The sequence below is a fragment of the Miscanthus floridulus genome, chromosome 1 (assembly GCF_019320115.1).
Source record: "Miscanthus floridulus cultivar M001 chromosome 1, ASM1932011v1, whole genome shotgun sequence".
In the NCBI taxonomy this organism is placed as follows: Eukaryota; Viridiplantae; Streptophyta; class Magnoliopsida; order Poales; family Poaceae; genus Miscanthus; species Miscanthus floridulus.
In genome coordinates this window covers 169,690,114-169,707,254 of record NC_089580.1, presented here as the reverse complement: position 1 = coordinate 169,707,254, position 17,141 = coordinate 169,690,114, and the positions used below count along the sequence as shown (strand labels likewise).

The 17,141-nt window shown below is 48.4% G+C and overlaps 1 pseudogene; it reads left to right on the top strand.

Moving 5' to 3' along the window:
- LOC136547816 (uncharacterized) overlaps positions 1-17,141 on the top strand; it is a 28,558-nt pseudogene that overhangs the window by 10,804 nt on the left and 613 nt on the right.

Genomic DNA, 17,141 nt, shown 5'->3' with positions numbered 1-17,141 from the left:
GGCGTCATGAGCGCGGTGTGAGTGTGCTTGGCTACAGCGTCCATGGGGCTAGGAGGGGTCTACGGTGTGGTCGTGGATGCTGTGCTTGTGTATCCAGAGGCTGGAGATGGCCTTGGCCTACGCGCTCACGGTGTGGAGCGCCATGGCCGGAATAGCAGAGTCCGGCGGCGAGCAGGGGAAAATCGGGCGCTCACCGTAGGTGTCGTGGGAGATAGGATGGTGGTGCAGTGGAGAGTCGTGGCCGTGTAGACAGAAGCAGTGCAGTGCCGACCCGCAACGGTGATGAAGATGTCGGCGTCGTCTCCTGCTCTGGTGGCTTCGAAGGTGCTCCGACGGAGACTCCTTCTTCCTCCTCCCTCTCCCTTCCTTCTTTCTCTCCTTTCTCTAGCTCGGTGAAGTGGTTGGCCACCAAGTGGCGGCGGGGTGATGGGGCGAACGCTAGGGCAACCGAGGGCCGTGTCTTTTATAGCCGGAGCTCTAAGCTCCCATGGCGGATGACGGAACGGCTGGTGATGTGCCGAGCACATCGGACGGCTCTCGTGCGCGGGGGCGGTTGCGTGGGCGCGGCGCTAAGGTGGGGAACAGGGTCATGCGATGTGCATGAACCTGGGCCCGCGTCTGCTGCTTTGGTCAGGGCTCGGTCGAGAGATGAGGCTGGCGTGGGGAAGAAGATGATCCTGTAGCTGGGCGGCTGACAGAGGGGGCCCATCCGTCAGCTTGTCCTGATGCGGCGGCGTGCGGTGCGTGACGGCTGACGGGAGGGTCCGGCTTGTCAGTGGCGTGCACGTACGGGCGGTGATGCTGGGCTGGCTGGCTGGGCCGGTCGAGGCAGGCTGGGCCGGTCGAGGCAGGCTGGGCTGAGCTGCTGCCCCCCTCTTCTTACCTTTAGTATTATGTTACACTTCTTTCCTGTATATAAATCAAAGTGGCCTACTTCTCCTCTGATAAAATGTTCCATGGTGATAAACATTGGTCAAAGTATTTATTGGGATATTAATTCCATATTAGTTCATTTATTTATAAACACATATTTGTTAGCTTTTATTTAATCAACACATAAATCAAATAAAATCCAAATCACCATGTTGAATATAATGCAACTTGATGTATGCTATGTGGTAAAATAAATTCTAGGTGATGAGGTGAGATACTCGTGCCAGTCATATAGGTTTAGTTAGTGCAAGGTTATGAGTTTTCCTAAATGCCACATCATCACTCAAGGGTTTTGAAGAAAGAAAAATTTTGTAGTTGGAATTTTTGGTGTGTGGATTTTTGGGTTGTTACTGTCCTACCCCCTTAACAGAATCTCGTCCTCGAGATTAAAGCGTAACGTACTCTTTAAAGAGGTAAGGATATCGTAGCCGGAGGTCAGACTCTTTCTCCCATGTTGCTTCTCTCACAGTGTGGTTACTCCATTGGATCTTGCACATAGGAATAGTCTTGCTTCGGGTTTCTTTGGTATCTCTGCCCAAAATTCTGATAGGGTGTTCTCTATACTCAAGTGTATCTTGAATGTCAAGTGTATCAATTGGGATCACTTCATCGGGCACTCTCAAACATTTGCGTAGCTGGGACACATGAAATACGGGATGTACACCCGTCAATTCCTCCGGTAACTCAAGTTTGTAGGCGAGCTTTCCAATTCTCTTGCATATCTTGTATGGGCCAACAAATCTAGGGGCAAGCTTGCCTTTCACATGGAATCTGACCGTCCCACGTAGCGGAGATACTTTGAGATAGATGAAGTCTCCCACATTAAACTCAAGTCTTCTTCTCCTTTTGTCAGCATAGCTCTTGTATCGACTTTGAGCAATCCTCAAATTCTCTCTTACTTGGGCAACTCCTTCTTCGGCATCTTGAATCTTAGCGGAGTCGAAGAATGACCTTTCTCCCGGTTGGGACCACATCAAAGGTGTCTTACACGGTCTGCCATATAGAGCTTCAAAAGGTGACATCTTGATGCTGGCTTGGTAGCTATTGTTGTAAGAGAACTCTGCATAGGGTAAGCATTTCTCCCAATCAAAGCCATAATTCAGTACACTAGCGCGAAGCATGTCTTCTAAGATCTGATTTACTCGTTTAGTCTGTCCATCTGTCTGTGGATGATAAGCGGTACTGAAGTCAAGTTTGGTTCCAATGGACTTGTGTAGGGCTTCCCAAAATTGAGACATAAACTGAGGACCACGATCAGATACAATACTAGAGGGAGCTCCATGCAGTCTGAGAATATGTTCAATGTATAGATCTGCTAGTTTTTCGGCATTGGTCTTGGTCTTAACTGGTACAAAGTGAGCAACTTTGGTCAAGCGATCAACAATCACCTAGATGGAATCATTGCCTTTCTGTGAACGGGGCAATCCAACTATGAAATCCATGGATATGCTCTCCCATTTCCACTCGGGAACGTCAAGAGGCTTTAGCAACCCTGCAAGCCTTTGATGTTCAGCTTTGACCCTATTACAAGTGTCACATCGTGCCACATGTCCTGCAATGTCCGTCTTCATGCCTTTCCACCAAAAGTGTTTCTTCAAGTCTTGATACATCTTTGAATTTCCAGGGTGAATACAGTACTTAGAATCATGGGCTTCTGACAGAATTTCCTCTCGTAGAGCTGGATTAGAAGGTACACAGATTCTATCCTTGAACCAAATGGTTCCTTGTTCATCTTCATGGTGGTTGGTCTTGTAGCCTAGTTTCATCAGACCACGGAGATATTCGATCTCTTCACAATTTTTCTGAGCTTGACGGATGCGATCTGTGAGATCATACTGTACGCGGAGCTCATTCAACAAGCCGTGCGGTAGTATCTCAAGTTGGAAATCATCAATCTCTTCCTTGAGCTCAGGTGGTACGGATTTAGTGATCAAAGTGTGACAGTAGCTCTTGCGACTGAGAGCATCTGCGACTACATTAGCTTTCCTCGGATGATAGTGAATTTCCAGGTCATAGTCCTTGATCAACTCCAGCCAACGGCGTTGCCTCATGTTCAAATCTTCTTGAGTGAAAAAGTACTTCAAGCTCTTGTGATCGGTGTAGATGTCACACTTGTTGCCTATCAAGTAGTGTCTCCAGATCTTCAAGGCATGCACAACTGCTGCTAACTCAAGATCATGAGTTGGATAACGGTTCTCGTGTTCTTTCAACTATCGAGACGCATATGCTATCACTCTTCCATTTTGCATCAGTACGCAACCAAGTCCTTGGCGGGATGCATCACAATAGACCACGAAATCTTTGCTGATATTAGGCAATGCTAACACAGGAGTTGTGGTAAGCTTCTGTTTCAATTCCTAGAAGCCTTGTTCACACTCGGGCGTCCATTCAAACTCCTTGGTCTTCTTCAGAAGGTTGGTCATTGGACGGGCTATCTTGGAGAAGTTTTCGATGAATCGGCGGTAATATCCAGCCAATCCCAAGAAACTTCTGACTTCTGTCACATTACGGGGTTGTTCCCATTCTTTCACAGCCTCAATCTTAGCTGGGTCAACTGCGACACCTTCAGCTGATAGTACATGGCCTAAGAAGGCAACTTCTCGTAGCCAAAACTCACATTTACTGAACTTTGCATAGAGTTGATGTTGTGCTAGTTTCTCAAGTACAGTTCTTAGATGATGTTCATGTTCTTCAATGGTGGTAGAGTAGACAAGGATGTCATCAATGAATACCACCACGAACTTATCCAGTTCATCCATGAAAACTTTATTCATCATGTTCATGAAGTATGCGGGAGCATTCGTGAGTCCAAAGGACACCACGGTGAACTCATACTGACCATACCTAGTCACAAAAGCTGTCTTCGATATGTCACTCTCTCGAATCTTCATCTGATGATATCCAGATCTGAGATCAATCTTGGAGAAATACTTGGCACCTCGAAGCTGATCAAGCAGATCATCAATCCTTGGTAGGGGATACTTGTTCTTGATGGTGACTGCGTTCAAGTTCCGGTAGTCAATGCACATTCTCATTGAGCCATCTTTCTTCCTAACAAACAGAACAGGGGATCCCCAGGGTGAAGCACTGGGTCTGATATATCCCTTCGAGATGAGCTCATTAAGTTGATTCTTGAGCTCGGCCAGTTCATCAACTGACATGCGATAGGGTCTCTTGGCAATGGGTCCCGTTCCCGGTAACAGATCAATGATGAACTCTACATCACGGTCTGGTGGCATACCCGGTAATTCTTCAGGGAATACATCAGGATAGTCTCTGACTACTGGCACATCATGAACTGTCTCCTCCTCTTTTTGAGTTTCTGAACTTGCTTTCAGGGCACATAGGATAGAGGTGGATTTTCCAGACTGGGGTTCACATCTAACAACTTGGCCTGATGGATGGGTCACTTGGACGTATCTAGGTGAACATGATATGATACCTCGGTGAATAGTTAACCAATCCATGCCTAAGATGACATCTAGGTTAGTGGAAGGTAATAGGGTTAGGTCGGCTTCAAAGGTAAGACCCTCTATGGTAAGACTCACTCCCTTACATATGTGGGTGCACTTTAGATCTCCTAAGGGTGAGCTGGTGATGATAGGCTTTTCACGTGGGGTTACAGGCAGGTCATGCGCTCGTGCAAACTTGGATGATATGTATGAACAAGTTGCTCCAGAATCAAATAGAACTGATGCAGTATTGCCATTAACTAAAAACATACCATATACCACGTCAGGGGCAGCTTGTGCTTCCTCAGCGTCCAGATGGTTGAGACGTCCACGAGTAGCAGATCCCTTGAACTGAGACTTCTGTGCAGCTGAGTTCTGAGGGCACTCAGCGGCTTTGTGACCTGGTTGTCCACATGCAAAGCAGGTGAAAGGCATACCGCCTATAGGGGTTGGCGCGGGTGCCTTCCAGTTTCCAGTGCCTGATGCGGAGCGGTTCTGTGCTGGGCGTTCATTCGCTGTGCGGGGACGGTTGAAACGATCCTAAGTGTTGCGGTCCTGAGCTTGACGGTCCCTAGTGTAATGATCCTGAGCAGGGCGGGAGTATTTGGTAGTGTAGCCTCCACTTCCCTTACTCGATCTAGGGTTGTCATCCCTGTTGTGGCGTGAGCGTTCCCTGGATGGTGCATCTCTGCGGAACCTCTTGCGATCACGGCCACGGAAGGACTCCTCAGGCTTACGCTTTCTCTCCCTGTACTCTTCTCCAGCTTCAGCACGGTCTTTCTCAATCTGGATGCAGCGATCCACCAGAGCACGCAATGTGTTGCTCTCAATACCGCCAAACTTCAGCTTGATGTGCGGGTTAAGTCCCTTGCGGTAATAGTACAGCTTCTCCTTCTCAGAGTTCACAACATAAGAAGGTGCATAGCGCAGAAGGTTGGTGAAACGGGTAGTGTACTCAGTCACCCTGTCCTTTCCCATCTTGATGTTGCGAAACTCCTTGGCTTTGGCCTCCATGATACCCTTGGGAATGTGATACTCAGTGAATGCTTCAGCGAACTCATCCCACGAGATGTGGGCAGGGTCCTCATGGGAGTCACTGAAACTATCCCACTAGGCGCGTGCTGCACCCGTGAGCTGGTGTGTGGCAGCTCCAACACACTCATCATCGGTGAAAGTAGTGAGGTCAAGCTTCTTCTCCATTTCCTTGAGCCAGTCATCGGCTACCAGTGGGTCAGGATCGGTGCCATCATAGGAAGGTGGCCTTAGCTTCAGGAATCCTTCTAGCTTCCTTTGGAAGTCATTCTGCTGTCCTCCCTGGCGACGGTTTGCTCCTTCAACAAGAGCTGCAAGAAGCTGGGTCTGTTGTGCCATCACTTTCACCAGGTTCGGTGGTGGTGGTGGAGGAATGTTCTCCTCAGGCGGCGGGGTATTCTCCAGGTGGAAGGGTATCCCTCCACGTCCACGACCTCGGCCACGACCACGGTTGTTGCCACCACGTCCCTCATTGGGTTCAACTGGTTCAGGGGTGGGCGCACGTCCTCGCTGCCTTAAGCGAATAGAACGGCGATTCGGCATCTGCAACACGGATCATAGAGAGTTTAGTGCTTGTGCCATATGTGCTTATATTTCGATATGATTACATGATTTCAACGATTTAAAGAAAAATATTTATGCTATCCAACACTCATTACAAAAGAAGCAATAAGATTCATAAAGATGCAATAAGATCCGAAACATTCATTACATGGTTTTTATTACATAGCATCATCTCCAGTAGCTACACTTGAAGACGTGCGAGAATCGTTCTACGCATAGTGTCTCATAATACATCTCATAAGGGGTACAACTCATGGAAGCTACTGACATGACTCATGACCACGCAAGGTCATCTACTCTAACTCGTACACCGCAGCTGGGATACGACTGTTCTCGATCTCGATCTCCTTGTCAGACTTGTGAAGTCGGGATACGTACTTCAGGGCCTCGGCAAGCTCCTCAGTAGGCTTAACTCTAGGTAGGGTAGGGCAGGCGTCTAGGTTGAGGCGAGTCAGGGCTAACTCAAACTCCTCCATCTTAGGCCTCGTCTTGCTGCGAATCTCCTTGGGTAGCTGATCCCACATACCCTTCATCTCCCTGAGGCGCTTCTTGTCAGACTTCTACCAAGCCTGCCATGTCCTCTCACACTTGTCCTATAGGTACTCGGTCTGCCTGAGTGCCTCGATCAGGTGACCCTGGTTGCGAACGGCCTTCTTCCTGGACTCCTCTAGTTCCTGAGTCAGGGTCTTGTTCCGAGATTGGATCTTCAGCATGTCAATCCCCTTGGATCTCTCTCTGTCCCCTCTACGGTTGAACTCAGCCTTCTTGTCGTCCAACTCTCTCTGCAACTCCAAGACCTTGCTGTCAAGGTAGCAGTTCCTGTTGCCTAGGTCGGCTGCTTTGTCCTGTAGGTCAGCGACCTCGGCTCTGTGGACTTCATCATGATGGTTGAGCTCGTCCTGTAGCTTGGCCACTATCTCAAGTAGACTAGCCTGCTCCTGTGCTCCCTGCGAGTCTCGCTCCTGGTGCTCCCACAGAAGGGCCTGGTACTGTCGTCTCTTCTGCTCAAGCTGGGTCACGTACCTGTCCTGCTCCAGTAGGTGAATAGCTGAGACTCGAAGGCATCTGTCCTCCTCTGCAAGGATAACTCTGCCTGCTGCAAAACTCTGCTCACTAGGGGTAAGGCTGAGGTCGAGGGCCTGGGGAAGTAGACGAAACTCTGTCGTCATCAGGTGCTCGTAGTGGTCCCTCATCACTCTGCGAAGTGCCTTGTGTGAGATAGCCTGTAGTCCCTCATCGACTGTGTCCTCTATAGTCAACTCAGTGAAAGCTGGGACAGAAGGTAAGGTAGTGCTAGCTGGAAACTCCACTGAGGTAACAATCGGTCCTTCGATTCCTCCTTCCTTAGCTGGCTTCCCGGTGCAGGTGACCTTGACAAGCTCGTCGGGAACACCTAACGTGACGAGAACTCGGCAGAGGGTCTGTGCAAAACCCCTGAGCTCACGTAGGTCAAAGGTAAGCTTGGCGTGGTCCAGAGGTAGCGGTCCTAGAGGCGGCCAGTCGACGTTCGTTGCCATCTGCATGTTTCAAGGGGACATGTGTTAGCAGGTCAATAATAGATAAGCCTTGCATAAAAGTAAATGCAGGGTCGGTATATAACTGAAAGAGGGGCTGTTCACGTCCTATTCTATCATCCATTTCTAAGGGTTTTGTCCTAAGGTCAAGTCTAGCTCTGATACCAACTGAAACAACCCCGATTTCCACGATGGGAAATCCACAGAGTCAAAGTGTAATAAGACCGTGGTAGATCATATTACCCAAATTCCAGTCGATGATCACATCCATACCTCGATAATATCAGAGTACAAATAGTGCGGAATTACATAAATTATTACATCGCCGCATTGGCGGAATCAAAAGTAGCATTCATTCAGAACAGCTTGAAGATAAGATCGCCAAACTCAAGCGTAGGAACGAATCCCTCAACCGTCAAACTCCTCGGAGCTATACTCCTCAGCAGAACCTGTATGCCAAAATTTATCAGTACGATTTGTACTGGCCACTCCCAACCCTATGAGCCTTGCTTTGTGGTAATTGGATGTAAGTCGGATATATTCAAAAGGAACCTATAAGGCTGGGGTTTCCTATGTATTAGCATATCAAGTATATAATAGTATAGTCAGGTTTTAACACCGTTACCACACCCATTCCACCCCATTCCCATTCCAAAGCCAGGTTTCGACCCTGGGACCGATATACCACCATCTCCACACCTTCACCATACCACACCCATACCATCGCTCAGTCGACAAGCCAACTCCCTCTCGGCACTGTCTCAAGGCCCGTAGCCCCTGGCTACGACCGAACACTCACTCCCTGGGGGAAGAAGAGAAGGACTCATCTCATATCTAGTTTAAGCGAAACCTAGGAAAGGTCCATAGCCGACAAGTCGGCACATGTATCGATCGATCAACCATACACTCTGCAGAGGTTTTACATAACCACAAGATCCGCCTTCCTCGCTGACCGTCGTCAACTGGGCTGATTCCGGCCGCTTGCTAGCCTAGGATAATGTCACTCTACCATTCAGCCCTGGTTCACCCCAAGTCCGGTCTAGGGTGGCTGAAACTGTGAGTCATGAGCCGGGTCCACAAGGTCTCCATGAAGTCTCGGAAGGGTGTGGGGGAGATCCTCCGTACCCCGTACCTCCTTACACTGTCCGCTAACAACCTAGCAGTAGTGGCAATATCTTACCAAGTAGTCCGGCCGTCCCGCACCATATAGGGCGAGTGGTACGTAAGGCTTCCCGGTGAATCTGAGTACTAGTAAGTCCTTAGGGATGACCAAGCCAGAATGTCTCCATCAGGGTTTCCATTTACCGTGCCACCACAGCACCTCCACCCTAGGCTCCACCCACCATAGGTTCACACCCAAGGCCACCTCGTATACCATTTACCCACTACAGGTATCCATTTACCCACCACAGGTATCCATTCCAGGGGTGCCCAGGTAGCACCCTACGGCAAGACTTGCCCTAGGCTCGTCGTATACTCCAACTTGGTCGACACAACCCTCACCCTCCACTCACCCAAGTCACACACGCAGCACTCTCCCCGTAGTCCAGTTAACACCGGTTTCCACCACGCATCAAAGTATTATAAGCGTAGTAGAAGTAATAAGCAATAAAACATAGTGGCGAGCGTGTGTCTAGCCTAACAGCAGGGTGAGCAAGGGTAAGGTTGCGTCAAGGTAAAGGCCTTCAAGAAGGTATACTACCATGCAAGTCCTATCATAATATGATTATGACAGTAAAGTAAAGCAATAGCAGTTCTACATTAGCCATGCATAATAGGTGCTACGAGATTGGGTGGGATGTGGCACCTTCAGTGTAGTCGTCTCCGTACTCCTCTCGGTACTCACGATCCTCGTCCGTCCGGTTTTCCTCTAAGTCTGCAAACGATCGCATTATAGTCGCGTTAGCGACGTCTATAGAATAGCACAAAGAAGCAATGAAAATTCAAAAGAGCCAAATGCACTCAAACATGGGTTCATTGCGTAGAGCTTGATTTTAGATGAATTTTGGTCCTGGTTTCGTATTTTTCCGAGGTCATATGAATTAGTTATGAATTTCCAAAGTTTAAATCTATTTCCGAAAATGGAAAAAGGCTAAATTAATCCTGGGCTGACACGTGTCACACTGTGACTGGTCCACGGTGGTCTCGGCAAGCGAGACGGAGTCTCGGTGGTCTCGTCATGTGGTCTCGGCGAGCGAGACGGGGTCTCAGTGGCCTCGGCATGTGGTCTCGGCGAGCGAGACGGAGTCTCAGTGGCCTCGGTATGTGGTCTCAGTGAGCGAGACGGAGTCTCAGTGGCCTCGGCATGTGGTCTCGGCGAGCGAGGCGAAGTCACACTGGTCTCGGCATGTGGTCTCTGCATGTGGTCTCTACATGTGGTCTCTGCATGTGGCCTCTGCATGTGGCCTCTGCATGTGGCCTGTGCATGTGGCCTCTGCATGTGGTCTCTGCATGTGGCCTCTGCATGTGGCCTCTGCATGTGGTCTCTGCATGTGGTCTCTGCATGTGGTCTCTGCATGTGGCCTCTGCATTTGGCCTCTGCATGTGGCCTCTGCATGTGGTCTCTGCATGTGGCCTCTGCATGTGGTCTCTGCACGTGGCCTCTGCATGTGGCCTCTGCACGTGGCCTCTGCATGTGGCCTCTGCATGTGGCCTCTGCATGTGGTCTCTGCATGTGGCCTCTGCATGTGGTCTCTACATGTGGTCTCTGCATGTGGTCTCTACATGTGGTCTCGGTGAGCGAGACGGAGTCATGGTGGTCTCGGCATATGGTCTCGGCGAGCGAGACGGAGTCATGGTGGTCTCGGCATATGGTCTCTGCATGTGGTCTCGGCAAGTCTCAGTGGTCTCGTGCTCGTGGCCAAGGGGGCTGCAGCTGACTATCATCGACTTGGTCTATGCGGCTATCTTCCGGTCATCACGGTGATGCTCTACGGCTACGTTCTAGTCTAGCGAGGTGGTCGGGTGAGCCGGTGGTGGCTGCGCCATGGCGGCGGCGTCGTGAGCGCGGTGTGAGTGTGCTCGGCTACAGCGTCCATGGGGCTAGGAGGGGTCTACGGTGTGGTCGTGGATGCTGTGCTTGTGTATCCAGAGGCTGGAGATGGCCTTGGCCTACGCGCTCACGGTGTGGAGCGCCATGGCCGGAATAGCAGAGTCCGGCGGCGAGCAGGGGAAAATCGGGCGCTCACCGTAGGTGTCGTGGGAGATAGGATGGTGGTGCAGTGGAGAGTCGTGGCCGTGTAGACAGAAGCAGTGCAGTGCCGACCCACAACGGTGATGAAGATGTCGGCGTCGTCTCCTGCTCTGGTGGCTTCGAAGGTGCTCCGACGGAGACTCCTTCTTCCTCCTCCCTCTCCCTTCCTTCTTTCTCTCCTTTCTCTAGCTCGGTGAAGTGGTTGGCCACCAAGTGGCGGCGGGGTGATGGGGTGAACGCTAGGGCAACCGAGGGCCGTGGCTTTTATAGCCGGAGCTCTAAGCTCCCATGGTGGATGATGGAACGGCTGGTGATGTGCCGAGCACATCGGACGGCTCTCGTGCGCGGGGGCGGTTGCGTGGGCGCGGCGCTAAGGTGGGGAACAGGGTCATGCGATGTGCATGAACCTGGGCCCGCGTCTGCTGCTTTGGTCGGGGCTCGGTCGAGAGATGAGGCTGGCGTGGGGAAGAAGATGATCCTGTAGCTGGGCGGCTGAGAGAGGGGGCCCATCCGTCAGCTTGTCCTGATGCGGCGGCGTGCGGTGCGTGACGGCTGACGGGAGGGTCCGGCTTGTCAGTGGCGTGCACGTACGGGCGGTGATGCTGGGCTGGCTGGCTGGGCCGGTCGAGGCAGGCTGGGCCGGTCGAGGTAGGCTAGGCTGAGCTACTGCCCCCCTCTTCTTACCTTTAGTATTATGTTACACTTCTTTCCTGTATATAAATCAAAGTGGCCTACTTCTCCTCTGATAAAATGTTCCATGGTGATAAACATTGGTCAAAGTATTTATTGGGATATTAATTCCATATTAGTTCATTTATTTATAAACACATATTTGTTAGCTTTTATTTAATCAACACATAAACCAAATAAAATCCAAATCACCATGTTGAATATAATGCAACTTGATGTATGCTATGTGGTAAAATAAATTCTAGGTGATGAGGTGAGATACTCGTGCCAGTCATATAGGTTTAGTTAGTGCAAGGTTATGAGTTTTCCTAAATGCCACATCATCACTCAAGGGTTTTGAAGAAAGAAAAATTTTGTAGTTGGAATTTTTGGTGTGTGGATTTTTGGGTTGTTACACCGCTGCCAGACCACCACACGCGAGCGCCCTCGGTCGCTCGGGACTGCTGCCCCGTGCCTGTAGCGGGAGCCTGGGTTGCTTTGCCCCGTGGCCACCCCGATGCCATTCGCCTGGCTCGCCCTGCTGCTGCTGCCGCCGTGAGCTCCGCCTCCACTGTACCGCTTAGCCGGGCGCGTGTCAGGTCCACCGAGCCTAGGCGCCTGCACCTCGCCTCCTCGATCCCCTCTGAGCCACCGTGCCCGTCCAGCATTTGCGCGCGGCTCTGCTCTGCCATTGTCCCGCGGCTCGCTGCTTCTGCGCGCGCAGCGCACCTGAGGCCGCTACGGCTTCCCCCTGCTCCCTTGCATGCCCTCGGTCCACGCCGTGCCGGTGCCGTGCCGTAGTGCCACGTCCCGCATCGCCGCAGTCGCCATTGACGTCGCTGGTGCACGCAGCCTGGCTGCTGTGGCCATCGTCGGCTCCTGGCCCCCTCAGCCCGAGGTCACCGGTGGGTTCCCGTGCAACCCCCGTCGCTGCTGTGCCTCCCCGGCCGGTTTTGGTCGTCGGCCGGAGCTCCTCCGCCTCTGCTCTGTACCGAAGGAGAAGATGAGGTAAGGAAAGGGGTATAAATCCAAGACGCCGTTTTATACAGGGTCTTATTTGCTAACTACGAGACTCAAGTGCATAGTACTTTCGTACCGCGGGTTAAATTGAGGACAATACGAGGGCCTCGTTGCAAATTGGCGCCGTCGCTCTCTGGCCCTGGCCTTGTGGGCAGGCCTGCTCGCCGTGCTGTGCGACTGGGCCACGGCCGGCTGATTGGGCCGCTGCCCCGCTCCCGGTCGCTGGGCCTCTGGCCGCGTGCCACTTGGGCCGCTGGCCGCACTCCGCGCCTAGGCCGCGCATCCTCTGGATCGGCTTTTGGTCCGCCTGCGCTGGGCCGGCCTGCTCGGCGCCCGCCTAGGCCGCCAGTTCGGCTGGTTGGGTTGCCGCCGGCCCCTTTTCAATTTATAAATGTTTTTTCAATATAAGTTTCTAGATAACTTGTACAATCAATATAAAATTATGTAGGTGTCTAGAAATTATGAAACCAGTTTTGTTAGTCTCCTAAAATCATGCTCTACATGTTAGTATATTTGGTTCGCATAGTTGGATAATATTCTTAGGAAGCTATATAATTAATTAGAGATAATTAATATTGTAAAATATAAACTTGTAGGAATTTCCATGATAAATTGGTAATATTGTTGAATCTGAAAATTTTTATAGTAGACTCCTAGCAGTATTAGTTACCCGCCGTAATTTTTGTAGCTCCGGAATAACTAGTTGCTAATTAGATAATGATATCTTATTTCGAATAATGATTAAATCGATAGAATAAAATATAGAAACACCGTCGGTTTATATAACTAAAATAGTTGTTGGGAAATAACGTCTTATTCGACAGCATGGATACGTAGACCAGCGTTAGAACTAGCCCGTTAACTTGAGAGGCGTAAATCATATTTTACGAGTCATGATTGCAGTTGGTTAATTACATCTTTGCATTGCATCGCATGCATATCATATAGGTACGATGATGGATCAACGGATCGATCGAAGGGTGATTGGAAATCTGAAGATGGTGTAATGGTATTCTCTCCAGGAGATAATGCAATGGACTTCCTATTCAGTTGATGGTGAATGATCTGGAGATGCAGATACTAACTTTTAATATATCTTACCCAGGCAAGCCCCGGTGCATAACCCCTACTTTCTGCAGTTTCAATTATATTTGTGCATTAAGTTTTAAGGAGTTGAATAAAACCCACTTGCATATATATTTATTCCTATGAGTCTTACTAGTATGACAGGATCGTGTAGAATGCTATGCTACAGGACTCTGGTAGAAGTCGAGTGATTGCTTGTCACTCGCGAGAGATAGGAAATATATTACTATCACTTGGAAGGTATAAATGGTGGAAAGGAAAAATGGTGACCGGACAGGGATGTGGTTTGGGTATTGGTGGGTGTAAGAGGTTGGGTCGCCGTGGACGCGGGGCATAGCTTGGTTACACTATTTTTCCCTGTCTAGCCGGTTAAGGACCGATCGTTGCATATGACTCTAGGTAGGTCATAGACTTATTATCCCGAGCACATACTTGTGTATGGGCGCTTAGAAGACTTGTTGCTCTCTTATCGCGGATCTGGCTCTTTCCGGACCGACTGTCAGGGTTTGTTTTTGGTGGAGGAGGTCCTTATGCCGCACTGAGTTCGGGACTTAGGGGCAGGGGCTTGGAGTCCCAGTTTGGACAGGGACCTGGACACCCGGGACAGGAGAGTGATGGGTCGGTCCTACTTGTGCCTGGGGGTATAAGCGGGGCGTGTGTTTTCAGGGTACCCAGCTGGGGGCATTGATTCACGAATCACCGGGCTATCCGGTACTGCTTGTCTACGGTTTAGCATCGTAGTAAGAACTGAAAGATGCAAGATGGAAGATGGAAAAAGGAAATCTGGTTGCTTACCACCTGCTTGAAAGTAGCACAGGTGCTTATATAGAATGGTTAGTTAATGAACCAATATAGCTATTAATAAAAATCGAATATAAGGACGCACGCTTAGTAATGCTTCCTGCAAATGCAACCCACAAGCCAGCTAGCCTTGCATATCCTTGGAGTATTTTCTTTTCTCCTGTCGGGTAAGTCTTGCTGAGTACAATTGAGTACTCAGGGTTTTATTCTCCCTGTTGCAGGTGACAGGTGGATGCTAGAGCTGACTCTTATGTGTGGATACCTCTTGGTGGGCCCAACGAGGATTCCTTTACGCTACGATCGTAGTCTTTATTTATAACTCTCACTAAATGCTTTTATAAACGAAAGTTTCATAATCTGTTGTCGTAGTTTATATTTCAATACTTCCTCATGTCATGTTTAGATATTTATTTCCATTGTAATTCTGATCACATGTTTATATTCCGCTATACATTAAATTATTCATAACTCTGATAACATGATTTCATTCCGCTGTTATGTTAATAAATATTATACTCTGATGTTGTATGAAAAGTGATGTAAGAAATAGTTACGAATGATGTAAGCTTTATTCTCTCATTTGTGATCCTGAGGGCAAAAATATGGATTTTCGGGTTCTCCCCTGGGGTGTGCCCGACGGAACCGAGTAATATAGTGTTCTTCCTTGAGTACTTAGTGTCTAATGGAAGACAAGCACTCATGTAAGGCATTAAATTAGGTGGTTCTGCCACATGTATGTATCTGTGTTTGCGTGAACTCTGAAATCTGAATGTATAGCTGATTGCTTGAACTCTGAATTTAGGATGTCGACAACAGAGGCTGAACCTGCAACTGTAACTGAGGGAGCAAATGTCCTGAGAAGGAATTTAGATGATGTGGGATGGAAATATGGGGTTCTTGTTGATCCTAACAACAAGGACAAGGTGAAGTGCAAGTTCTGTGACAAGGTGATGCAAAGAGGGATTTATCGGTTGAAGCAACATGTGGCCAACATCGGAAAAATGCAACGAAATGCAGGGACAGCACATAGGAGGCTAAAGACAATTGCAAGAAATCACTAGATGAAGCAAAAAGGAAGAGGGAGGAGAAGACTGTTCATGAGCTAGAACTTAGAGAGGAAGTGAATGTTTCTCGGGTTGGAGATGGAGAGTCAGAGAAAGTGACTTGTGTTGGAAGTTCAGAGCCTCACAAATTAGGCCCCATTGATAAATGGACACGTGCTATTGATCCTAAAGCAATCAAATCTGAATCTTTGACGCAACAGAAGTTGAACAAGGAGCTTTGAAAAGAAAGAAAGAACATGTGAGGTGCATAAATATATTGCAAGATGGGTCTATACACATGGTAATTTACTAATTTCCTATTCTGTATTTATATTATGGTTGTACTGAACACTAATTAACCTTCTTTTTTGTAACATTGGCAGCAATACCATTCAATGCATGTGACAATGATGAGTTCAAGCAAATGTGTGAAGCAATTGGACAGTTTGGAGCTGGACTTGAACCTCCATCTTAGTATGATCTGTGAAAGAGATTGCTGGAAGAAGAATATGCAAGAACCAAGAGTTTGCTGTAAGAACGTGAAGCTAAGAAGATGAAGAATGGGTGCTCTGTTATGACTGATGCTTGGTCAGATAGGAAGAGGAGAAGCATAATGAACATGTGCACTAATTGTGTTGATGGAACCAGTTTTATCAGCTCAAAAGAGATGTCAGATGTGTCACACACAAGTGAAGTCATCTTTAAACTAGTGGACAAAGCAATTGAAGACATTGGTCCAGATAATGTGGTGCAAGTAGTGACAGACAATGCCTCTAACAATATGGGAGCAAAGAAGCTATTGCTTGAGAAGAGACCTCAGATCTTTTGGACCTCTTGTGCAACTCACACAATCAACTTAGTGCTCCAAGGAATTGATAACATGGCTCGGTTCAAGAAGGTGATTGACCAAGCAAAGACATTCACCATATTTATCTATGGGCACACGAGAATATTGGAGTGCTTGAGATACTTCACAGAGGGGAAAGAGATAATAAGGCTAGGGGCGACTAGGTTTGCTTCAACCTTTCTCACTTTGAACAACATACAAGAGAAGGATCAGTTAAGAAAGATGGTGGTTCATAGTAGGTGGGACTCATTGAAGGATGTGAAATCAAAGAAAGAAAAGATGCCGCAACAATTATATTGAATCCAACCTTTTGGAAGGATGTCAAGCTAACATTGATTGTTTTTGAGCCATTGGTCAAAGTTCTCCGTTTGGTTGATGGGGATGTGAAGCCATCCATGGGTTTCGTTTATGGAGAACTACTAAAAGCAAAGAGAGAGATCAAAGAGGCCTTCGGTAATAATGAGTCCTGGTTCAAGGAGGTAATTGATGTTATTGACAAGAAGATGAAAGGAAGACTTGATTCTCCATTACATTTGACAGCTTATTTGCTAAATCCACACTATAGTTATAGTAACCCATCAATCTTTGATGAGCCCACAATAACATAAGGATTTATCAGTTGTGTGGAGACTTTTTATTATCATGATGAGGATAAGCAACATCAGGCTGCCAACATTGACCTAAAAAAGTTTTAGAATAGAGAAGGACCATTTAACAAGAAGCTTGCAAGGACTTTTGAAAACTTTGATTACAACCCAGGTAGAGGTACTTGTTATTATAATAAATTTGATTACAACATGGTTGTTTGCTGTTTTCATATAACAATAAATGACTACTAACTAATAGAGGTGTTTTTTATTTATTTCAGCATCATGGTGGCGGCTGTATGGAACTGAAACACCAGCTTTATAGAAGATGGCTATAAGGATCCTATCTTTGACATCAAGCTCTTCTGGTTGTGAAAGAAATTGGAGCGGGTTTGAAGGG